Source organism: Mus musculus, chromosome 9, assembly GCF_000001635.26.
Source record: "Mus musculus strain C57BL/6J chromosome 9, GRCm38.p6 C57BL/6J".
Taxonomy (NCBI): Eukaryota; Metazoa; Chordata; class Mammalia; order Rodentia; family Muridae; genus Mus; species Mus musculus.
Genome location: NC_000075.6, coordinates 34,003,957 through 34,029,898, shown reverse-complemented (window position 1 = coordinate 34,029,898; position 25,942 = coordinate 34,003,957). Strand labels below are relative to the sequence as shown.

The window sequence follows — 25,942 nt, the reverse complement described above, 5'->3', positions numbered from 1 at the left end:
GCCTCTGGTCCTCCTCTGCAGCCAGCTCAGCGTGACCAGCAGGCCACGTGATTCCTGTACATTGAGGCCTAATTGATGAGGTTTTGATGCTTAAATGGAGTGCTGATTGCAGGAGTTGCAAGGAGCTGCTGCCAGCCAGGGCTCAGAGGTGAGGGGAGATTTTTACACTTCATTCCCAGAGCTCCTCTAATGACTGTTATGAAATGAAAACTAACTTAGGGAGAAATGGAAAAGGGGAGGGGACTGAATACCTTCCGGCCAAATTCTGTAATCGGATAGTCCCTTAGCAGGAGACAGCTGGAGAAATACATGCCTGTGAAATACCTCTGTTGCCCCACTTCCGAAGAACGTTCAGCTTGTTTCATTCTGGATCATGCCTGCTGCTGCTGGTTCTGGAAGGTTCCATTAGTGGGAAAGGCAAATGCCATAAATATGAGACTGAATTGGAAACTACTTACCTGGGTGGGCCACTAGACAGCCCTGTTCTAGTCTTGGCCCAGACACTTACTAGCTGTGTGGAGTTTCTTCCTTCTAGAAGTTTCGTTTTCATCATCTGTGAAGTTATGGTTGAAGCGATGCTGCTCTGAATTATCGTAAAAACTAGAGAGGAGAAAAGTCAAGGACACAGTGCAAACATGGCTTAGATCTCCCGCTTCCACACCTTTGTTATCCCTCTTCTTGTTGCAGATTTGGTTTAACGTTTGTATTATGTTAATTGGGTTCCCCAAATTGCACAAGAATCATTTGTAAGACCATGACGGTCCCTTCTCCCAGTTGGTTTCGATTGGTAAATAGAAGTGACCAGTGGCCAATGGCTGAGCAGAGAGACAGAGGTGGGACTTTAGGACTGATGGGCAGATGGGCTGAGAGAAGAAGGATGAAATTTAGAATCGCCATGCTGGGAAAAGAAGGACCAGTCCTGATAGAAAAGAGAGAGCATAGCAATCATGTAGGAAGTGGGCAAGAGTGGCCCCAGGGCTTCCCCGCCCCCCCCCCCCCCCGCATTGAGTCTGGGGCAAAAACGATAGAATACAGATTTTAGTAAGTAATAACTCAGGAAAATAAGAGAGGCATTTTAATATAGAGGTCTCTCTCTCTCTCTCTCTCTCTCTCTCTCTCTCTCTCTCTCTCTCTCTCTGTGTGTGTGTGTGTGTGTGTGTGTGTGTGTTTCTTTCATTCAGGAATCCATAACATTAGGTCTGGTAGCAAGGAACAGCCGCTGCTACCAGGGCGATTTTGGGTGGGATTAATTTCCTACTGCAACATCCTCTCCTATTGCTGTTACAGATGGCAGGTGAATCAATTATTCGATGTTAAGAACCAACAACCATCAAGTCCTCTAACTTTATCTTGTGCTTTACCATATGCCTGGCATTCTGTTCAAACGATCATTTTGTTATCCCCGGAACTTTCAAGATTCCAAGAGATGGCAGAGGTATCTTTTCAGACAACCTTTGCTGTGGTTAGGCACAGGAAATGTTTCCTAGGAGCTCCTGTGCTGAACTCTTGGTCCTAGCTGGTGGTGCCTTTTTGTAAAGTGATAAAACCTGTAGGAGACTATGCCCAGCTGGGGAAGGTCATTTTATGTGTGCTCTTTGTCCTTGTATCTTGTCCCTGGTCTTTTCCTCTCTGTTTCTCTTTTATCAGGAGATAAAGGACCTTCTCAGTGGTGTGTCCCAGCTGTGTTGTGAAGCATTTTGTTTCCTATTAAAGCAACCTATCCTGGAGGGAAGTTCTTTAGGACTCAGGGTGTTTTGAAGGGAGGCTCCTTGAGTTTGAGGTAGTGAAACTCAGGCATCCCAGGAAATCCTGGATCTTTCCAGATTCATAAGGCCTCATTCTTACCCAAGATTATACAAGCACTCAAGTCTTCTGGGGAGAAGAGAGAGTCATTCTGACATGTTGTGTTGCCTGCATGCTGTGCAGGGAGCTCCAGGGCTGCAGATTCCATGAGTTGTCACCCATGCTAGGTGGACTTTTGCATCTACCTTTGAGTTATCCATGTGCTTTTAATTCCTTGTGCATACTCCTGTAAGTAACCCTAATAGGCTTACTAGTTCATTAAGTTGGATTTTAGTGAGGTATTTTGAGTAAGTAGATGTTTGTATCCATCTCCCGAATAGTGTCACATGACACAGTTGGCACCTGAACAAGGACTGACAGAAACAAAGATGTGTTTGAGAGGGGTGATTGCATTGTCCTGGCTATGAATAGCAAGACATATAACTAAGAATGAACAGACTGAGGGAAGAGCATTTATGGAGGGAGTTCTGATAATGGTTGCCTTTCCTCATTCGGTACATCATGTTCTGTTTCCTTCCTGTGGTATAGGTTACATAGGTCATGCTCTATGTATAGTGAGACATGTAATTTGCAGAGCCCTTGGAAAGTGAAATGGTCATGGTAGATATCCCAAGCTGGTAGTCGTCCTCTGTGTGGTATGGAGTGGCATGGCTGTTTGATATCTGCAGTTTACTATATAAGTGTAGTGATTCCACAAGAATAGTTGAAGGCCTCGAGCACATTTTCCCGTCACTGAGAGTAACATGAGAACATCAGCAGGCTTGTAGGGAGGCTACATGGTACTGCTATATGTAACAGATATTCAATTTGAGCTGAGATGGCTGTTGATGGGAACTTGCTTATATAAGGGAGAAATTAGTGGGAAAAGGTGAGACTAGCCCCCTCGGTGTCGTTCTCTGATATGTTAGGTAAATTATATAAAAGAGAGAATGAGATAGAGGCTTGGCTTGAAATTTATTATGCCTAGAGGTGGGAACAGAAAAAGGAATACAAACTAGAACTGTGCTAAAAAGCCCTGCCTGGAATTCCAAAAGTCTGGACCATAGGAAGAAACAGAATGAGAAGAAATACAACAGTAGAAGAGATAGAAGACACATTCACACACAGTCTTTTAACAGAGAAAACAGAAAAGTTCAGGATTCAACACAAAGCCTTCACAATGGGCAGTGAAGAAGAGAACAGGGTAGAAGCGGTTGAAGACAACCTTCCACTCTGCATGAAAAAGAAGGAAAAGTCTAAGTCAGCATGCACACTTGGACCTTACTAATGGCCCAGTATAAAACACTATGATGATCAAGAAGTACTCAGTACCTGAACTGTTTGAATTTGGGAGGGCTTTTGAATATCTAATAAGTTGCTTGCCATCTGGATTATGAGTCTGTGGGCAATGGCGAAAGATAGGAGAGGTTTGAATGTTGCAGAGGCAGAGAAATATGGTGCTGTGGCCATCCACAACTCCTTGAGGCTAACGGGACACAAGCCATGGAAGCTGTAAGGGCATCAGTTAGGCTTACAGGAGCTGCTGATATTGTTTGCACCAGCAAGCAGAGATCCCAGTGGTGACCCTCAAACATAAAATTATTATTGCTATTTTATTTATTCATTTGTTTACATCCCAAACTCTGACCCCTTGCTAGTTCTCCCTCAAAGATTCCTTCTCCTATCCTTCCCCACCCCTTCTCCTCTGGGAGAGTAGAGACCTCTGGGTATCCTCCTCCCCTGACATATCAAGTCTCTGCAGGATTAGACATATCCTCTCCCACTGAAGCCAGACAAGGTAGCCCTGTTGGGGAGTGTATTTCACAATCAGGCTACACCTTTAGGGACAGCTCTTTAGGGACAGTTGTTGGGGAACCCATCTGGAGAGGGAATGCCCATCTGCTACATATGTGCCGGATCCAGGTGAGTTGACTTTTGGTCTTCCTACAGAGTTCTGATGCCCTTCGGGCCCTCAATCCTCCCCCCTAACTTTTCCTTCAATGACCCCAACCTCTGTCCAATGTTTGGTTGTCAGTATCTGCATCTGTTTCAGTCAGCTGCTGGGTAGAGCCTCTCCGGGGACAGCTATGCTAGGCTCTTGTCTGCAAGCATAACAGCATTGTTAATAGTGTCAGGTATGGGTGCTTGCCCAAGGGATGGGTCTCAAGTTTGTTCATTATTGGTTGGTCATTTTCTCAGTCTCTGATCCATCATTGTCCTTGCTTTTGTTTTAGACAGGATAGATTTTGGGGTTAAACCTTTGTGGGTGGGTGAGGATACTGCCTGGCTACAGGAGGTAGCCTCTTAAGTTCCACTGTTAGGTAACTTGGCTATAGTCACCCACATTGACTCCTGGGAGCCTCCCTCATCCAAGGTCTATGAAATTTCCTAGGGATTCACCCTGCCAGTCCCATACCCCAGGCAGCTACAGATTTCTATTCTTTCTCCTGCCTTCTCTCCTGTCTATCTCCACACCTGATCCTGACCTTTCATCTCCTTCCTATCCCTTCTTCTATCCAATTCTCTCCCTCTGCCTTCAAGGCTATTTTATTCTCCCTTCTAAGTGAGATTCAAGCAACCTCACATGGGCCTTCCTTCTTGTTTAACTTCTTTGGGTCTATGGGGTTTATCATGGGTATCCTGTACATTATAGTTAATATCTACTTATCAGTGAGTACATACCTGTATGTCCTTCTGGGTCTGGGTTACCTCACTCGGGGTTTTATTTTCTAGTTTGAATCATTTGTCTGCAAAGTTCATGATGCCATTGTTTTTAATAGTTGAATAGTATTTCATTTTGTAAATGCACCTCATTTTTCCTATCCATTCCTCAGTTGAGGTACAATTGAGCTTGTTTCCAATTTCTGGCCATTATGAACAAATCTGCTATAAATATAGTGGGACAAATGTCCTTGTGGGATGTTGGAGCTTCCTTTGGGGATATGCCCAGGAGTGGTATAGCTGGATTTTCAGGTAGAGCTATTTCTAATTTTCTGAGAAACCGTCTTATTGATTTCCAGTGTGGATGTGTAAGTTTGCACTCTCAATAGCAATGGGAGAGTGTTCGCCTTGTTCCACATTCTCACCAGCATGTGATGTTACTTGAGTTTTTGAGCTTAGCCTTTCTGACTGGTGTCAGGTGGAATCTCAGGGTCCTTTTGATTTGCATTTCCCTGATGACTACAGATGTTGAACGGTTGGTTCTTTAAGTGGTTCTTCTAGTCATTCAGTATTCCTCTGTTGAGAATTCTCTGTTTAGCTCTGTAGCCTCTTCTTTATTTGGGTTATTTGACTTGTTGAAGTCTATCTTGAGCTCCTTATATATTTTGTATATTAGCCCTTTGTCAGATGTAGGGGTGGTGAATATCTTTTATTATTCTGTAGGTGGCCTTTTTGTCCAATTGACAGTGTCCTTTGCCTTACTGAAGCTTCTCGGTTTCATGAGGTTCCATTTACCAATTGTCTATCTTAGAGCCTGAGTCAGTGATGTTCTGTCTCCTGTACCAATGCGTTCAAGGCGATTTCCCACTTTCTCTTCTATGAGATTTAGTGTATCCGGTTTTATGTTGAGGTTCTTTTATTCATTTGAACTAGAATTTTGTGCAGGTTGATAAATATGAATTAATTTGATTTCTTATGCATGCAGACCCCCAGTTAGACCAGCACTAGTTTTTGAAGGTGCTTCTCTTTTTTTTTTTTTCCATTGTGGGGTTTTAGTCTCTTTGTCAAAAGTGAAGTGTCTGTAGGTGTGTGGGTTTATTTCTGGGTCTTTGATTCTATTCCATTGATCTACCTGTTTGTTGCTGTACCAATACCAAGGAGTTCTTTTTTATCACTATTGCTCTGTTGTACAGCTTGATATCAGGATGGTGATTCTCCTCAAATTTCTTTTATTGTTCAGGGTCATTGTGGCTATACTGTTTTTTATTTGTTTTTTCTTTTGTCCATATGAAGTTGAGAATTGATCTTTCAAGTTCAGTAAAAAAATAAAGCGTTGGAATTTTTATGGGAATTGCATTGCCTCTGTAGACTGCTTTTGGTAAGATGGTGATGATTTTCTCTACGTTAATCCTACTAATCTATGAACATGGGAGATCTTTCCATCCTCTGATATTTTCTTCAACTTCTTCCTTCAGGGACATCTTTTACTTGTTGGTTAGAAGTACACTAAGGTATTTTACACTAATTATGGCTGTTGTGAAGGATGTTTCCCTAATTTCTTTGTCAGCCCATTTATCATTTATATAAAAGAGGGATACCGATTTCTTTATATTGATTTTATATCCAGCCACTTTGTTGAATTGCTTATCAACTGTAGATGTTCTATGGTAGAATTTTAGGGATCACTTATTTATACTATCATTTTATTTATTTATTTATTTATTTATTTATTTATTTATTTATTTATCACTCCAGACCTCTCTCTCCCTGTCCACCCTTCGACCTTTCCACACCCCATACCTCTTCCCTGCCCACCTGTTCTCTATGAGGATGCCCTTACCACCCCCAACACCCGAAGAGATCTTTAAACTCCCTGGAGCCTCCACTCTCTTGAGGGTTAGGTACATCTTCTCTGACTGAACCCAGACTTGGCAGTCCCCTGCTATATATGTGTCGGGGGCCTCATATCAGCTGGTGTATGGTTGTTAGATCTTGGGGGTTCGGGTTAGTTGAGACTACCAGTTCTCTCACAGAGTTGCCCTCCTCCTCAGCCTCCTTCAACATTTCCCCAATTCAACCACAGGGGTCAGCAGCTTTTGTCCACTGGTTGGGTGCAAATATCTGGATCTGACTCTTTCAGCTGCTTGTTGGGTCTTTTGGAAGGCAGTCATGATCAGTCCCTTTTTCTGAGGGCTCCATAGCCTCAGTAAGAGTGTCTGGCCTTGGGACCTCCCCTTGAGCTGAATCCCACTTTGGACCTGTCAATGGACCTTCTTTTCCTTAGGCTTCTTTCCATTTACATCCCTGCAATTCTTTCAGATAGGAACAATTATGGGTCAGAGTTTTGATTGTGGGTTGGCACCCCCTCCCTCACTTGATGCCCTATCTTTCTGCTGGAGGTGGGCTCTAAAAGTTCCCACTCCCCACTGTCAGTCATTTCATCCCAGGTCCCTTTAAGCCCCGAGAGTCTCTCACATGCCGTCAGGTCTCTGGTGCATTCTGGAGGTCCCCCCAACCTCCTACCTCCCAAGGTTGCCTGTTTCCATTTTTTCTGCTGGCCCTCAGAGATTCAGTCTTTTTCCCTCACCCAATACCAGAACAGGTTCCCCCCACGCTCCCCACCCCTCCCACACCATCCACTTTCCCTCCCAGCACCATTCTGCTCTCCTCCATTGTATTTGCTTTCTTCTACCTCCCAAGTGGGACTGCTGCTTTGTCACTTGGGCCCTTCAGCTTGGTAAACTTTTGTGAGTTCTGTGGACTATATCTTGGGTACTCTGTACTTTTTTGTGTGTGTGTGGCTAATATCCACTTATTAGTGAGTACATACCATGCATGTTTTTTGGGTCTGAGTTACCTCACTCAGGATGATATTTTCTAGTTCTACCCATTCAGGATGTCCTCATTCTAGTATTCCCTTGTGTAAAATGAACCACATTTTCTGTACCCATTTTTCTGTTGTGGGACATGGTTTTTGTTTGTTTGTTTGTTTGTTTTTGTTTTTTTTGTTTTTTGTTTTTTTCCAGATTCTGGCTATCACGAATAAGGTCACTATGAACATAGTGGAACACGTGCCCCTCTGGCATGGTGGGGCATCTTTTTGGTAAATTCCCAAGAGTGGTATTGCTGGGTCTTCAGGTAGATCTAAGTACACTTTTCTGAGGAACCTCCAGATTGATTTCCAGAGTGGTTGTTCCAGTTTGCAATCCCACCAGCAATGGAGGAGTGTTTCTCTTTCTCCATGTCTTTGCCAACATGTGTTGTCACCTGAGGTTTTGATCTTAGCCATTCTGATTGGTATAAGGTAGAATCGGGTTGTTCTGATTTGCATTTCTCTGATAACTAAGGACTTTCTCTTTAGGTGCTTCTCAGTCATTCAAGATTCCTCTGTTGTAAATTCTCAGTTTAGTTCTATACTCCATTTTTTGATTTGGCTGTTTGGTTTTTTTGGTGGTTAGTTTCTTGAATTCTTTATATATTTCAGATATTAGCTTTCTATTGGATGTGGAATTAGTGAAGATTTTTTCCCAATATGTAGGTTCTGGATTTGTCCTACTGACTATGTTCTTTGCCTTACAGAAGCTTTTCAGTTTCATGAGGTTCCATTTATCAATTCTTGATCTTAGAGCGTGAACCATTGGAGTTCTGTTTAGGAAATTTCTCCCTGTGCCAATGAGTTCAAGGCTCTTTCCCACTTTCTTTTCTATTAGATTCAGTGTATTTCATTTTATATTGAGGTCCTTGATACATTTGGACTTTGGCTTTGTGCAAGATGACAAATATGGGTTCATTTTTATTATCCTACATACAGACAACCATTTAGACCAGCACCATTTATTGAAGATGCTTTATTTTTTCCACTGCATATTTTTGGCTGCTTTATCAATGATAAAGTGTCCATAATTGTGTGGTTTTATTTCCGGGACTTCCATTTTATTCTATTGATCAACCTGTCTGTCTCTGTACCAATACCATGCACTTTTTATCACTATTGTTCTATATGAATCAAATCTTCATACCATATCTGATATGCAAGTAGTTAGGACACAATTAAAACTGGAAAAGAGTAGCTGCAAGAGGACAGTGGAATGAGGCAGGACAGTGGGAAAAGTGAGATGGACAGAAATGAGGTATAATAACAAGTATGAAAATGCCTATCTCTGTAACTCTCTCCTTAGTTTCTCTTGTGAGACTAGGCTGGGGCCTAGCAAACACATCAGTGGATGCTCACAGTCAGCTATTGGATGGATCACAGGGCCCCCAATGGAGGAGCTAGAGAAAGTATCCAAGGAGCTAAAGAGATCTGCAACCCTGTAGGTGCAACAACAATATGAACTAACCAGTACCCCTGAGCTCTTGACTCTAGCTGCATATGTATCAAAAGATGGCCTAGTCGGCCATCATTGGAAAGAGAGACCCATTGGACACACAAACTTTATATGCCCCAGTAGAGGGGAATGCCAGGGCCAAAAAGTGGGAATGGGTGGGTAGGGGAGTGGGGAGAGGGTATGGGGGACTTTTGGGATAGCATTGGAAATGTAATTGAGGAAAATACATAATTATATATATATATATATATATATATATATATATATATATATATATATATATATATAAGAAAATGCCTTATCAAAATCCATCCCTGTGTATGCTGACACAAAAATGTTAATTACATAAAAAGGGAAAGAATATAGGGTTGCCAGTATCTAGTCCCCATAAATGCAGTTAAACAAGATATTTTCAGCACACTGACTCCTGTGCTAGCTGAATTGGTAACTACAAGTACAGACTGCTGCAGTTCTATCCTCCTAAACTCTAAACTTCAGGCCTTTGTCAGGATGATGGACAGCCTATCAGCAAGTTAACCTGAGCCAGCGAGAGGATTTGACAATGTCTTAAATAGGTTTTCAACCAATCTTCATTAATTTAGCTCTTTTCCATCTAGTGTGCTTCTAGCATGCTTGATGTCACCAACTATTGAGTCTTTTGGCGGCACTGGTATAAATTGTGTTTGCTGTTGGATTTCCTCTGGATTGTTTGTCATTCAGTTTTCTTAAGCCTCAAAACTGTTTTCCCTATCGTCCAACTGATTTACACCACATACAGCTTAGACATCAGTTACTCTTTTCTGTTCTTCTGTGGCTTACCTCTGCTATCCTTTTGTCAAGACTTTGGGAAGAAAAATCAACAGCTTCAGGGGACCTATTGTCCATTTTATGCACCCCCATATACTTTGTATTCACCTGAATAATAATCCATACTTAGAGCAGTGACATTTTAGAGACTTTCTTTCTGAAGGTATTTCTGTTTAGTTCACAGACTTGGAATGATAGCATAGCTAGGAGAGAGAGGCTTTTGCTGTTCTTGTTGTTGCTACTCCAAAGTGACTTTTCTTGAGCCATATATCCTATTGTTTTCTTGAAATAAATGGTACCAGTAATGAATTGTAACTTTCTCTCATTTCCTTGTAGATTATCATTTAAAAATATTACTGTAAACTATAAAGACTCTCCTTATTCTTTAATGTCTCTAAGTTTCTTAGCTATTCTCCTTCATCATTTGCTGTTAAATATATATTAAATTTTTGGAATCTGTCCTCCATGTTTCCTAATCTTGTAATTGGTAGATAATTCCTTAACTACATCGTCTGGCTCATGCATCAGACCTACATAAGGTCCACTCTACACAGTTACTTAACATTGTTTCTGATTTAAGAGCTGTAATTGGTACTGGATGCCTCATTCTGTAAATCCTGTCTTACACTGCTGCTATTTTAAGCATATCTCCATCTGTCAATTTCTGTTGAAATCTCTGTCATTCTCATGTTTTCTTTCCTCTCAGACACTGCTATTCCATGACATACTTCCTTCTTGCCTGTCTTAAGATGTTGCTCTTCAGTGATGATGAGGAAATGTCCTGCTTCTGGGTACTTGTATGACAGCTACTGTGTGGCAAGGTGATTTTTCTTTTGTATAACCAGATAAAGTTGTTCAGTGGTATCTGAGTGTGGGGTCAGGTAGAGGAGGAAGAGGGGACAGGTATACACCCAGATGTCCTATAGATCATCTTGCTTCTTTGTGTTTCTAGTTCAGGATAATCCCATCCTCTTTCCACTTTTGATAGATCCTTCACTAATATAAAATCTGCATTCATGTGTCTCTTTCTCATCTTCTAATACTTTTATATACCCTTAATCATTTTGAAGTGAAAATTTCCCTAATTTCTATGGTTATTGTGGAAATATGGCCTAATGCTCATATAATCCTAACATCTATTTTCCATCCTAATATATATTTAAAAATACTTTTTCCACCTACTTTTCTTTGTAGCTGATGTTGGCCTCCAATTCAGCGTCCATACTGCCCATATCACCTATTCACTAACAGAGCCAACACACTCAGTACTTTACAATTTACCAGAAGTTTTGACCTGTCAACAGATGAGCCCAACCTTCAGCTAGTTCTTGCTAAACTCTAGTGCCCTCACATTCCTCTGCTTAGTCTTTAGACCAGGAAAGACTTCATACTAGGCCTGCTGGAATATTTCATGGATGTTCTGAGATGTCTCCCTTGTCTGATGACTACATTTGTTAAGACACCTTTCAATCATGATGTGATCACAGTTGTACCTCAGTTGTGCCACTGTCTGTGTGACATGATACATTCTTGACTGGTGATCAGCGTATGATATGGTTCTCTAGTTGGTGTTCTATGACAAGACATTGTCATTATCCTTTATAGTTGGTTGTTCCCTATAGCTTGTCAGTCTATTACCATGTCAGTCTTATTAGTTTCATTTCCTTGGAAAAAGGAACCTTAAATGGTGACTTGCAATTAGTGGGCAGGTAAAGGAAAGTTGGGGATCAATATTTGGGGCCTGCAGCCAACTCATCAAAGATTTCTCTGGCTGGAGGGAGTTTGGATGTGTCAGATGTAGGCAGACAATTCTGGATCACAAGGAGTCTGCTTATGAAGGCGAGGAAAGGTACAGGATTTGGAGCCAGCTCAAAACAGCATTTCTTCCTTTTTCATTTATTAGCTATGTGACTTGGCAGGTGAGTTAACTTTCCTGAGCCTTTGTAACCTAATCTGTAACAATATAGGATTGTATTACATCATGCCTAAGGTCTCTATAAAACCAGATGATTGAATTATTTGTCAAGCAATGCTTTATTGTTCTCTGGAAAGTTCCACTCTAAACTCAATTTCAAATTATAGATTCTTGCCCCACTTTGCCTTTCAAAGACGTTTCTTCTGTCTTATCTGACAACCCTGGGAGCTTTTTTTCTTTACATAGTCTACATAGTCCTACATAGAGTAGGACCTTACCACATTCTGAATTCTGATGGGTCATTTTCTGGTGGGCAAGATGTAGCACATGTTGCCTGACCCCCTGAAACATCCCACTCTGTAATGTATCTGCAGGAAAGGAAACGTGGCTCTATGGAGTCTTCAACAACCCCACAAAGACTATGGAAACTGTAACTTGTCAATTTAAGTCACAGACAGGCTCTCATCAATTCTCCAACTTCCTAATGCTGTGACCCATTAATATCCTTCCTCATATTTCTTTTTTTCTTTCTTTCTTTCTTTTTTTTTTTTTTTTTTTTTTTGAGACAGGGTTTCTCTGTGTAGCCCTGGCTGTTCTGGAACTCACTCTGTAGACCAAGCTGGCCTCGAACTCAGAAATCCTCCTGCCTCTGCCTCCCAAGTGCTGGGATTAAAGGCGTGCACCACCACACCTGGCACTTCCTCCTATTTCATTGTGTCCTCCAAGCAAAATTATTTTTGTTGTTACTTCATATCTATTTTGCTACCGTTGTGAATCATAATGTAAATATTTTTGGAGATAGATATTTGTTAAAAGGGTCCTGACCCACTGGTTGAGAACCACTTTGTTAGAACATTATATAGAATGCATATAAACATACCATGTATTGATCTCTTTTCAAGAACGTTTCTATATTTACTAATTTTATTATTTTTCTTGTTGTTTGACAGTTTGCCTGATTGTATGCATGTATGTGCACCATGTGTATTCCTGGTGCCCAAGAGATCAAAGGAGAACATTGTGCCTCCTCTATTCTCAGAATTGGGGTTATAAATGGTGTGAACCCCGTGTGAGTTCTGGAAACTCATCCTGTATCCTCTTCAGGAGCAGCAAGTGCCAGTAACTGGGGACCCATCTCCCCAACCCCATGCACCAGCCACATGAATCATAAATACTTTAGGGAAGAATTTGATTCCCTTACATAAGTAAAAGAATGGTATTTTATAATTCAAATTTTCTAAATGTTCACCAATTTTAGTTTAAAAATATCTTACAATTTGACATATTTTCTCAGCTCAACACTCAGGCTTGTTTGCCAGTGCATATAATGTGTATGATACACAGATCACCTTTCCCTTGCATCTTTACAGATGGGGAATTTTTTTTTTTTTTTTTTTTTACAGATGGGGAAATAGAAAAACAAAAAAGTTTTCTGTCTTGCCAAATATCTCAACATTTTCTGCGGGAAATGAGAGCATTTAATGTATTGAAGTGAACATTTTAACATGTACGTATCTGTTCCTTATAATTTTCTATTTCTTAGGAAAAACAATCCTTAAATAACTTTCATCCAGCAGATTGCAAAATGCCTTCTTGGCTTCATAATCTAAACATCATATCCCAGGCTGATTCTGGAAAACAGGAAGGTGTGAGGAGAGCCACTTCATATTCCTTAGCCTTATGTCCTAGGAACCTGTGAGTGATCATAGCATCACCATATATGTCTATAGTGTGTGGATGAAATGAGAAAATCATAGCCTAAGACATTGCGACTTATGCTAGAAAATCTTATCTTCAAGACATCTCTTTATTGGATGTATCTGTTGGTTATATGTCAGCTGTTACAAGAGGAATAAAGGAAAAACTGAGGCCTGAAGATAGATTGATGGTTTGTGCCTGCAGAAGCCAGCTTCTGTCTCTGTGCCAAGAATGTGACTACATTGATTGACCTTAAATACAGAAGATAGAAAGCTTGTAGCTATCAATCTGGGATTATCATATCCATCCATCCATCCATCCACCCATCCACCCATCACCTGTTTCATCCACATACACAGACATCCATTTTGGACTTCAAACAGGATAGGCATCCACATGATAAAACAGTAAAGAGTGTACGATACCATTTACCCAGTTCACAGAAGGAAAAAGTACTAGTTCCATGTCTAGGAAACAGGATCATAAGCCTCAGTTTAATAACTGCAGAAAGAGACTGCTTATGAAGCTGGATGTAGCGGCTGCCTGGAAGGTTAACAGTTTTATAGGAAGCAGGACTCTTATATAACACTCTCTGGGATATAATAATAATAATATTAACTTCTGGATATATCCTCTGAGATCATGAATACAAGGTCTGAGATACGTAACAATTATAAAATAAGGGTTTATCCTCCATATAATACGGCCCATGTGTTAGAGTTGTTTAATAATATCATTATATTGACTCTCTGGTATGTGGAATCTAGAGTTCCCAAATTAGCCTGTTTAGTGTTTCAAAAAGCATTTTTCTCAGCCACCTTTATTAGTATGCTGGCTAAATTATTCTTCTATCCATTTTGTAGAAAGCAAATGTTTTAGACTAACGGTCTGATTTGTTACATGAGGTGAAATTGCCTGTGGTATCTTTTGCCCTTCCCACAGTAAACCATCCTAGGATGGTCCTCTGGTATGTGTGTAATGGGTACAATCTGCTTAGGGAATATTCCAGCTGTGAGACAGTGACACGTGGAGAATGGTTCTTTCCTAGACCTCCAACCCCATATTGGGAATCTGGCTGCTTTGTTTCAATTACATTTAATATCTTCAGCTTCAACAACCCTTAGCCTGCTGTGATTAAATATTGATACTGTACTTCAATTTCGGCTTTAGTTTTTACCTTTGTTAATGGTTGTGTTGTATCTGGGGACAGGATGCTTATTAAATTCTCCCTTTTCCATCCTAAAAATCATATAAATGAAGACAGAACTCAAATAATTGCTTCCTTTAAATAGTTGATGAAGACATCCTGATAACTCTCTCCCTGCTGTATGTTCACTGCCTTGCTGAGAACTCTCACTCACAGTCTACACCTGACTGTGAACTTCTTCAAGGCAGGGTCACACTTGATCTTTATATCTTTAACCCCTTTCTTTATGCTTTAATTATGTGTATATATCTGTGTAGATGCTGCAGAGTCCAGATGACTATGTGGGATCTCTTTGAACTGGAGTTCCAGGCAATTATGAGCCAGGTTCTGGGAACAAAACTTGGCTCTTTAGTGTATGTGTATGCTCCTATCCACTAAGATATCTCTCTAGCTTGACCCTTAATCTTGTGTTTGAGTGCTAGCACCATTCAAAACATTCCTAAGCAGATTGTGCCCATTACAGACATACCTGCACAAACATCCTAGGAAGGATTTGTGTATAAAGGGTAAAAAGCTGGCTGTCTAGTTATTTATCTGAACAACAAGAGAATCTGGTATCTACATCCACCTCTGTATAGATCCTGTTAGAGCTGCCTTTCTTGAGAACCCAGACAAGTGCAGAATCTTCTCCAGGTTTCTAATAAATATGCAGTGGTGTTAAGCCCAGTCCTGCCGCCTGACAAATGTGCACTTGAGGTTTGAGGTGATTATTGAGTGAATTGACTTTCATTTTGCACAAAACAAAAAGAGATTTTTCTAGAATAGGACATCTAGCCTATTACCATAGTTCTCTGAGGTTCTAGTCACATGGAAGAGTGTGAACAGTCGCAAACAAGTGTGCTAGGTTAAGTCAGGACTTTGACAGAGTCACTTTTTGAATTTGATATATTTTCAAGGTTTAGAGGTAAAGTGGTGCGATTAAAGTAATTCCAATTAAAATTAGAGAATCATATGCACAGAGCTAGGATTGAAACTGTAGGAGCCAGGAGAGAAAGTGGCTCTCCTCTCTGTAGATGAGGCCATCCTACCTCTGACTTCTGCAGTGGCTCCTGTCGCAGGGTCAGCACTCACCCCGCTGCACTCATTCCTTCTCAGTTCCCATCATCTGCCCAATAACATGCTCATCTCCCATCAACTTATCAAACTTCCAGTTTGCTTCTAGAGTCTCTTTAAATGTATTTGGTCTTTAAAGCAGCTGAACTTTTAGTATTTCTTTATCACTTCTACTAAAAAGTAATTGAATGGCTCATAACTGCTGTTCTTGGAGGTCCCCTTTAGACAGTGTGACATGGTGCAATTTTCAGAGTTCTCTATTTGCAGTTCCTTCCTCTTGCCTCTTGTGTCCACCTGCTGAGTCTGGTTGGGATTTATGTTAGAAGTCTCAAGAGAGGCATTACCCTTACTTTCTTGTTCACACTTTTTACCACATTAACCCTAGTAGGTGAGCCCTTCTTTATACATACAAAATGAAATGAAGCAATACTCAATCTCACTACCTGAGAAGGGAGTTTTATTTTAAAACTTTCACTTAAACTTCAGTCATTTTTTTTTTTCTGATCAGAAATGGAGGATGGGGACTAAGACACTGTTGATTGGCAACCAGGCAGAAGGGAAATATACAAAGCTATAACATCTTTGTAAGTGAGCCCAAATGGAACTAGATTTGACTCAGTTAAACTGTTATCTACAGCACCTCGCTTCTGACAACATATTTTTCCCTAAAGGGACAAGCCTTACATATTACTGCCTAAGCAAAGGAAAGGAAAGGAAAGGAAGGAAATTGTACCTTTTGAAACTGACCTATTGACTTAAAGCATAGCTTGAAAGTAGTTTATAGAAAAAGAAGTATGTCCAAATAATTCAGAGTACTGTCTGTTCCTAGTATGTGTAAACAAACCAGAACAGTAATGAATTCTAGATGGTTACTGGTCAGCCTGCTGTGAAGAGGCAACATCATTTGCTTTGGTGGATTCCTGATGTGTTGACTGGCTGCCCAGAACTAAGATCCAGTTGCCAGGGGGAATGAAGAATTAAATCTCATCTTTCATGGTGCATAAATGCCTGAGCACTGACAAGATAGAACAATCTGTTGCCCTAGCTAGCTAGTATAAGATATGGGATTAAGAAGATTGTTTCTTCCTGAGACATGAGAGTCTGAATGTCCAGCTACTGCCACCATCTGAGTTGTCCCTTTTGAATGCCAACGATAGCTGAGAAAGAAAGATGACCCATCACCTGCCCACAAATGATAGGCATGTTCCTGCTAAGTTATCTAGAAGGCCAGGTCTTAAGAAGAAAACGAACCACGTGATTGCTGAGATGCAGATCAGAAACAAGGACTGGACCCCAGCTCCTCATATTCTGTTGCTTGTGGATGAATCTAATGATGTCAGTTCTAAATCTATGCTGGTGACTAAGGAGCTTTAAAAGGATGCTCAAGTCCAGACCCTGCCCCAAAGCAGATGCTCTAGTTCATTAGGGTTGTGCAAGCTCTGTGCATTGATTGACTTCAGAACTGTGGAGTTCTGGTTCTAATATGTAGCCAAAGTTGACAAAGCACAGAGTAAGCCATTCACATGAGAAATGACTCCTCTGCCCTTTCCCATGGAAGTAGCCTGAGGCTGTCTGCAACAAGATGGGTGAGTATGTCACTTAGGAAAGATTGCAGTGACATGCTAGTGAAGCACTCTTAAGTGAGTTTTACCAGGGATATGTCTGATTGTCCTCTACTTCACTGAATTCTCGGTTATATCTCCTCTTGTTCTAAACTTAGAAATGTGATTAAGTATGATGAATTTTAAGCCTCTACCTTATGATAGGGCACTACCATCTTCAACCAGACTCTTTTACTTGCTATCAGTTACTTTGAATCCCAAGATCCTTGGTGTAATGTATTGCTCATCCCTCTGAGGACAAAGACTCCAGTCCCAGAGAGGTCTTGGAAATACACTTCGACATCCTGTCAAGAACAGTTCACTTTTGTATTGAAGAAGTATAGTCAAAACATACCTTCTGTACTTATGCTACCATCTTTAATATGAGTATAAGTAGCTACTGTGAGATATTTGTACAAAGAAAGAATGTTATTTTCAGGATTAATCAAAATCAAACAGCCTTATTAGGCTCCTGTTCTGATATTGAAGGCCATATAAAACAACAACAACACATCATGTTCTTGTTCTCTGAAAGATTTTGCAATGCACTCTAACCAGCCCAAATCCCCGTATTTATGAAACCATGGTTGATTTGAGTAAGTTAATGGCTTCTTTTCTTAGAAGAATCATCGAAGACTATGATTATAGTTTTATATTTGAATGGAGAGGCTCTACAATTAGAATGTGTGTGTGTGTGTTCTATAGTTATATAGGATATCTAAGTATCTCCCAACTTAGTGGAAGATATTTTCAGCCAGCCAGTCTACACAGACACAGAAAAGCAAGACTGTGTTGTCTGTGTTGGGGATGACTGTAAACAGAATACAAGCTTGTTCCAGTGATGCCAGGCCCTAATTCCAGAAGTGCTTCAACCAGGCAGCAAAGCACAATATATCTAATCTGCTGTGCAGCTGCAATGTTAATGAGCCAACTGCTCTGTCTCACATTTGCCTGGAGGGAGCAGCAGTGCCACCACGGCTTGCTATGATTTTTAATGCAGTTAAAAGGAGCTCACCACCATGGACCCAGGTTTGCAAAAGACAGACTATGGACAGTGATGGGAAGGTATATATACTTCAAGGCCCTAGAGAACAACAGATTTAGTACATAGAAGAAAGTGAGCAATAGAACGGATTTTAAAAAGTCAGTCATAGTTTTCCTTAAGGGTCCAGATGAGGGGAAAGGTCCCAGTGTGTACCAGCCTTGGTAAAGGATGGGATCTGTTGGTGATATTAGCAAGTATGCATGAATCAGGTCATCCAATGAAAAAATAAAAATGAATTTGAAGTCAGGACAGCAGAGTCACTGTGATCCTTGAAGGTCATTTAATGTTTGCACTCATTTCTTCATCTTGGAAGATAATAATTGTCTTATGAAAGTCCAGAGGAGGGCCACTCATGACTGGGAATTACTGTTCTTTCTTGAAGCTTAACAGAGGATGCACAACAGGTTTGATTATATCACCACTTGTGTTGTGGGATTTTCTGTGACTGCAGCTGTGTGGTAATGCCAGGGTGTAAACACAGAGCTAAGAGTTCCATCTATCCTGAAAGGGGGGCTGCCTTGAAGAAATCTCTCCTCTTCTCTTCTCTTCCTTCTCTTCTCTTCTCTTCTCTTCTCTTCTCTTCTCTTCTCTTCTCTTCTCTTCTCTTCTCTCCCTCTCCCCTTCTTCCTCCCCCTCTCCCTCTCCCTCCCCTCTCTCTCTCCCCTCTCTTTATCTCTCTCCTTCCCCTCCCTCTCCTCTATCTCTCCCCCTCCCCTCTGTCCTCTCTCTCTCCTATATACAAGTATGCAAAATCCTACCATTGTTTTTCGTATAAAAATAGACTTTTTTTTTCTTTTAATTACCCAGGAAAGCCCTTGAGAGTGGAGTAAGCCACAGATGGCAAGATGCTGAGGAACTTGAGGAATTTGTACAGGAGTCATAAAGGTGGGGCCTTCTGAATGTCCTTGGCGATGAGGTTCACACTTCCCAGCCTCAAACATAAATGTAAAAAAGAGGGATAGACACCATCATCTTTCCCACTGAAGCCTTCAGCTTGTTTGTTCCCTGCCCTCTTGTGTCAATGTCACTGGTATTGATAGTATTCTGGCCTGCTTTGTCATAAAAGAAAAAAAGTTTTTCAACTGTTGCTTGAAATAATTAATGTGGTCAGGATTCAATTTGAAACATAAGCCAACTTGTATTTCCATTCTAGACAATTCTTGTCTCATGCTCTGCTAGCTCAATGTCTCAAGCAAGCACAATAGAAAATAGAAACACATGACCTTCCTCGTGTGGATAACAATGGGTTAAAGGAGGGAAAAGGATGGGAACTGGTAAGAATTTCATTAAAAAGACAAGAAGGTGAACCATGGGATTTGAAGAAATAATGAGAGTGATCCATGATACATAAAAGTAAAAGAAAGACACAGATGATGGAGAAGTCTTCCTAAGTCTGAGGGCTGTGTGTAATAAGAGAGGTATGCAGAGTTTTGAACTGCAGCAGGAAAGACTCATGAGGCAGAAAGCCATGAGTGTGGTGGGCCTCAGGGTAATAGAAAACATCACTGAAGATGAAGCAATTGAGAGACTTGCAGGCCTCTTGCCCTTGAATATATGGCAAATATGATGTTAGCATATCCTAGGACAGTAGTCTTCATCAGTGTGGGTCTGAACACTCTGAGCAAGATAGTTAACCCTTAGTAACCATAAGGAATGAGAAGTAGGCCAGCACATATGAATGCTTCTCAGTTTTCCTGGAGCAATTCAGTTATCTAATCTCCTTCCTCCTTCCTTTGTCTTAACTCTGGGGATCTTTGAATGCTGCAAACTGGATCCATTACTTTCCTGATCCCCAGACTATACATAGGAGTTCTTTTTAGTCAACGTGTTTTAATGCCAGTCTGTTCACGTTCAATCATGAACTCTTAGAAATGATTGATCCACATATGAAGACAAAACTTTCGAAGTGTGGCACTTAGGGGAGAGGCCATCATGCATATTTACTGAGGTAGTGTGTGTGTGTGTGTGTGTGTGTGCGCGCGCGCGCGCGCGCGCACGCGAGTGCTGAGTAACAGGATTTTAAACCTGTAGCAGTGCATTAACTACAATATTTTACCCTGTACAGATGTTGTTTCATTTCTTTTCTGTGTTAGCTTCTTGAGACTGTAGTCAAGGTTGGCCTTGAATTTACCATGTTGCCTAGATTGTCCTTGAGTTTATGGCAACCATCCTGATTCGGCCTCCCAAGTGGTAGGATTATAGACGTGAGCTACACAGTTCTTAATTATGATTAAAAATCAGGATTCTCTTGTATTCCTCTAACCATGTAAAGCTTGCTGTCTTCTTCCATCTGTTAGTGATGAGGTAGCATTAGTTTTTCTAGATAATATATTTTGTACCACAGAGGACATTTTCTTCTTGTTTAGCCTTGATATTGTTTCCATTAAAGGCTGGTGTCTGTTTTTTTGTTTTGTTTTGGGTTTTTTTGTTTGTTTGTTTTTGTTGTTGTTTTGTTTTTCCTTTGAATCTGTCCAGACCTCTTGGACTACCACAACCAAAGGAATATTTTCTGAAGTGTTGCTTTATTATTTCTGAAATGAATCAAAAGAGCACTATGCACCTTTCTCTTGTCTGCTTAAAGCCCAGGCTTCAGGTTGTAAGCATGAACCTACTCTAGCTAGTGTGTGAAACCACATCAAAGTCTCTTTGTTGATGTACTGTCTGACAGTTCAGCTGAGGTCCCAGCAAGCAGCCAGTATCAAGTGCCAGATGTGACATACAAGCAATGAAGGCTTTTCTACATTATTCTAGCCCCACCCAGGATAAGCTACTCCTGTTAGGCCATGCCCAAAATTCTTGCTGAGAGATTTGTTGGACTTATAAAAATTCAAGAATTTTATTTCATTAATCTGTAAAAGATAACTACAGAACTAAAGCAGTAATAAATTTATCAACTGCAGTAGTGTCATGTGTGTGTGTGTGAGTGTATTATGTGTGTGCTGTTATGTGTCTATGTGTATGTGTTCTATGTGTGTTTAATAACACATGAGCTTCCTCTTGATTTAATCAAATTTATACTACCACTGAATTGAATCTTCTTACATACCTTCGGGTTTGGTAGTACCTGAGGACATGGAACTATAGCCAAGCTGAGCACATGGCCAGGGCAGATAACCCAGTTTGGGCAGATTCCAGCTAGACTGTACTCAACAGTTGTTTCAACTTCATTGCAGATTCTTCTTGATCTTCCTTAGCTACACAACCTTAGTGCTCTGAATCATCAGATCTCCTAATTTGACTCATCCCTCTTTCTACAGAACTCTTTGAACTTGACTCCCTCTTCCAATATCCAGCTCTTCTCTTCATAGGCATGCCTTTGACCTTAGATTTTGGGTTGGATGAATTACTTGTCATTGACTTCTTCACCCTATCTCCTTCTGGCTTTTATTTCAGTGAGGTTCTACTTACTGTTAAACTGAGAATAATTTTGTCATGCTATATCAACTATCTGCATCATCTATCTTTTAATTATACTTGTAGTAGGAGTATTTTGAATCACTTGCACATGCCATTATTGTACTGCCTCTTTGTGTATTATAACTGCATATGTCACACACACACACACACACACACACACACACACACACCAGTGATGATAACAATAATGACAACGTGTTTTGTATCTCTCTTAGAACATGGTATTAGATATATAATAAGAAACTAAAACTCTCTGTAATGGATTATAGTATCAAAGTGTCCTTAGGAACAGATTCTCATATCTCATAATGCTTAAAGTCTGAAAGACTTTAGAATTGTCTAACTTCAAAGTTCTATACAAGAATTTAAATATAACCCCTCTTGACTTGCTCTGAACAGACACAGAGTAAATGACCACAAAACCCACTAGGCCACACATGCATTATTCCTCCTTCAGCTTGAATACTGCCAGAAAGTGTTTTCAGAATTTAAAGCACAGGAAAACTCACTGGCACAATTCACCCTTTTGCCTACCCTTGGTACATATAATGCCACAGAAGTGTTTCTCGTCATCTTTCACACTCTTGGAACTATATAAAGTCATTCATCGCTACATATTTTATTTTACAAAATAAATGCCTAGAGAAATAATTTGTGTCCTCTTAAAGAAGAATATCCCCAAAGATATTAATGATCTGCAGAGAGTAAGCAAGGAAACAAATCTTTGTGTTTTTACCAATGTATTTTTGGTGGTGGTGGGGGTCCTTAAAATGTTGCTGTCTGTTTGTTTTTAGAGGTGGACAACTGTCAGTAAGAAGAAGAAACTCTGGCAGAAGAAGCAAATGATTGTTTCAATTGGGTGCTATTTTGCTTTCGGCCCAGAAAGGGAAAACACATTTTTGTTAATAGATTTTTTTTTTGTTCCTGTCACATGTACCACAGGTTATAGAACAGAAATGATGGCAAATCTCCTACTCTTTGCATTAGAAACAAATAAACAAAATAATGCCAACCAAACAAAATAAGATGATTTATAATTCTCTACAATTTCATCTCTTTCCAGCAATACATAATCATACCGCCTCTTTCATTTTTATAGCTTGGAAGATGGAAGAAATCACCCCCCCCTTTTTTTACTTTTCCTGATAAGAAATAATAAGTAGAATAATAAAGTCCATCCATTTTCTGGAGTGTATTGTGGAGAAGGAGCAAAATTCCACGTCTGTTTATTAATCACTTGGATTGTAAACACAGAGTATTTGACTTAAGCTCAGTCTCTGCCAAAACAAATATCCCTACAGCACGTACTGTATTAAAACCATTTTTCTCAGATTAAAATCTTCCAAGCACTGCCTTTGGTGTGGTGATTGCTCAGGGTCCCAGAAACTTCCTGCAGACTTTGGTTTTCTCCAAGCTGCCTCACCATCAGAAGACACCAAGGACTCCCTCTCCATGCTTCCCCCTAAACTCCAGCTAGAAAGAGAGAAGGATGATTTCAATAGCCATTTGTAGAAGTATTGAACCTTAGTGGAAACCAAGGTTGGGATTTTCATGTGGTCTTTTCTACTATATTTAGAACTTTGGCTGTATTTAGAGATTTGATGTGTTGACTGCTTTGTGGTATCCAGTCATCTCTTCAATCAAAAGTATTATTTAATGTATCAGATACTTATTTAACTAAAGCTTATTGACAAATATGGATACCATAAACTAAACAAATGCATAAGCCACATTTATAAATTATATACATGCAGCATAAGTACAAATACACATATATAATATGTCTATGGTTTATACTATAAATAAGAGGTGGGAGAGAAGAACATGATATCATGATAACATTAAAGAGTAAGTAAACAATAGTTGATCTAGAGTGTAACTGGGTAGAGGTACTTCAAATACCATGAGAAGTGATGACCACTTGGAGAGGATGCTATATGAATTTATATTTGAAAAAGTAGCAGACAGCATAAGCATAAGCCAGCATAAGGATGGGTTTTTAATTATAGTGTACCACAAATATGCATTTCCAGTGGTCTTCAGACAATGGGAAAGTAAGCCAGTGAAAAGGAGAAAGCTGATATGAAAAGGAGCATGTCTTTGGAGCCAAGTGTATATATGATTCTGTGTGCTCACATGGCATGGGGGGCCTTGAATGTGGCAGATATGCAGTGTATTCATAATTCAAAGAAATCACATTGGCTGCCTTGTGAATAGACGGAGTAGGGAAAGCAGAGAAGAGGGATTGCTTAGTGTCAGTCACAGTAGTATACAGGAAGGATTGTGGTGGCTTGGATGATGGTGATGAAGTTGGTGAAGGCTAAAGTGGTGAGACTTGATGATGAAGAGGATGTGGGGCAGGAGGGTATGGTACACTTATGGGTAATTACGCTTATGGGCAATGGCCAGTGGTGTTTTGCCTTGATATGGTATGTGACCATTTCTAAAATAATAATAATAATAATAATAATAATAATAATAATAATAATGGAACAATTTTAAAGGACAAGGGCAGAAAAGAAATGTATTCATAGAGGGATATTGCCAGATATTTTATATCAAAGAGTCTTGAGGTCTATAAATGAGATTTTAAACAGCTTGACAAGGAATATTTAGGCAAAGGGCAGGTGCTATGTTCCTGGGAAAAGACTGGAAGGGAAAAGAGCCAGGACTGAGCTCTAGGACCTCACATTCAGAAGCATCTCGGGGAAGTAGTGAAGGGATAACTGGAAAGTGCAGCCAATGAGGTGGGACACAAACTCCTGGCAAGGACAGTGGTTAAAGAGGGATAAGGAGGGGAAAGGAGAGGTTTTGGCCATTAGGTCCTCATAGTTGCTTTGGTGGAATTGGGAGGCATTAAGGCAAGAAAGGAAGGATGTGCAAGTGAAATATACTGTTAAGCATAGTATAGTGTATATGACTAAATGGCTAAGTTGTATAGTTGTTCACAGCTCTTGCTGTGAGTGTCAAGGAGAGCTCAACATTTTTGTGACTCGGGCTTTGAATATAGATCTCATATCCTCTTCTTTTTGAGTATCAACATTACTTGCATTGGAATTAATTACAAAGTTATGTTAGAGCATATGAGGCTAGTAATTTGTAATAGTATTTGGCCAAAAATATATCCAAGATAGATGGTAGGTGTTTCATTAGAATATCTGGTTGAAACATTCAGATAGAATTGCTGTAAGACTTGAAATACTAGCTTACCATTGGTTGTATATGAATCTTGAATTCCACTTGTATGTAGAGATATTAGGAATAAATAGAATATTGGGGAGATTTCAATGAATAAATTTTTTTCAAGACTCATGTTTGTCAGGTCATATCTGTAGTATTCATTGAGAAGGCTCTAGAATGTCTATAGCAGCGTGGGAAACAGTAGGACATTACCTGTCTGACACTTAACAAAACAAAAAACAAAGAAAAAGAGAAGGGCCATGCATTGCTGTGATTTAAGAGTGCTACAGTCACTGTACTAGGATCATGAACTGTCCTAGGGATGATAAGGAAGCCTCTGGTCATTGGATATTTGTCCCTGGAATACCCTAAAAGAGTTCAGACACAAGAAGAAAAGTTTGTGTAAATAGTAGACAGATGAGTATATCTGATACAGAGGAACCAAATACGTGGTTCACACCATGATAATTGTACAATCTCTAAGACAGGAATTGGATGTCCACATCATGGGTATTGCATGCTCACATTATAGCAATTGTAAGTAAAATGCCCAGTTTATATTTTTGGAATTGTATTTTGGGTCATGTCATGGGGAATGCAACAGTTTATGTTTTTTGAAAATATATGGTTTGCACCATCAGAATTGCACAGTTCACATTGTTGGAACCACATGGTTCACATGTGGAATTTTGTGGCTCACTTCTTAAAAATTGCATGGAGGGCCTCAGTAAGAAAGACTCCCAGAACTCAAGACAATATCCATAGACTGTTTAGTCAATGAAACCATGTGCCATTCAGTGTATTGTGAACTTCTCTTACAAGCTGACCATTCTCTTTTTATTCTGTTTCCTGCCTGATCTTTGTCAGAGTCGGGAGCTACAGAATCGAGTGGGAGAAACTAGGAAGACTGCAGAGCAATGGACAACTCTGACTTTATAAATGGTTACCTGCCATGGAGATTTGGAGGAAAGGAATCTGGTATTTACACGAAGATTAAAGTACCAGTCATTACAGTGAATTAGACCTCCAAGTAATAGCACTCCAGTTTCTATGGAAGAAGAGCCAGTCCAGGACATATCTTCATTGGCAACTTGAGATGACCTTGGCCTTAGTCCCAAATCTTGCTGTGTAGATTAAAAGCATACCTTTGGACCTGCGCTAGGATCTCATCTTCCCCACTTTCCAACTGTGCAGCCTCACTTGGGTTATCTAACCTCTTTGTTTCTCATTAGCGAAATGGGATCAAGT

At 40.1% G+C, this 25,942-nt stretch overlaps 1 long non-coding RNA gene across 2 annotated transcripts; it reads left to right on the top strand.

The window, feature by feature from the left end:
• On the top strand, nucleotides 1-25,942 carry Gm32359. 2 transcript variants are annotated; one of them, XR_379233.2, is made up of 3 exons: nucleotides 1-148; nucleotides 18,905-18,982; nucleotides 25,562-25,942. It is a non-coding gene; the product is annotated as a predicted gene, 32359 (long non-coding RNA). The 2 variants fall into 2 exon arrangements; XR_379234.2 differs by lacking the exon at nucleotides 1-148 and adding an exon at nucleotides 10,332-10,399.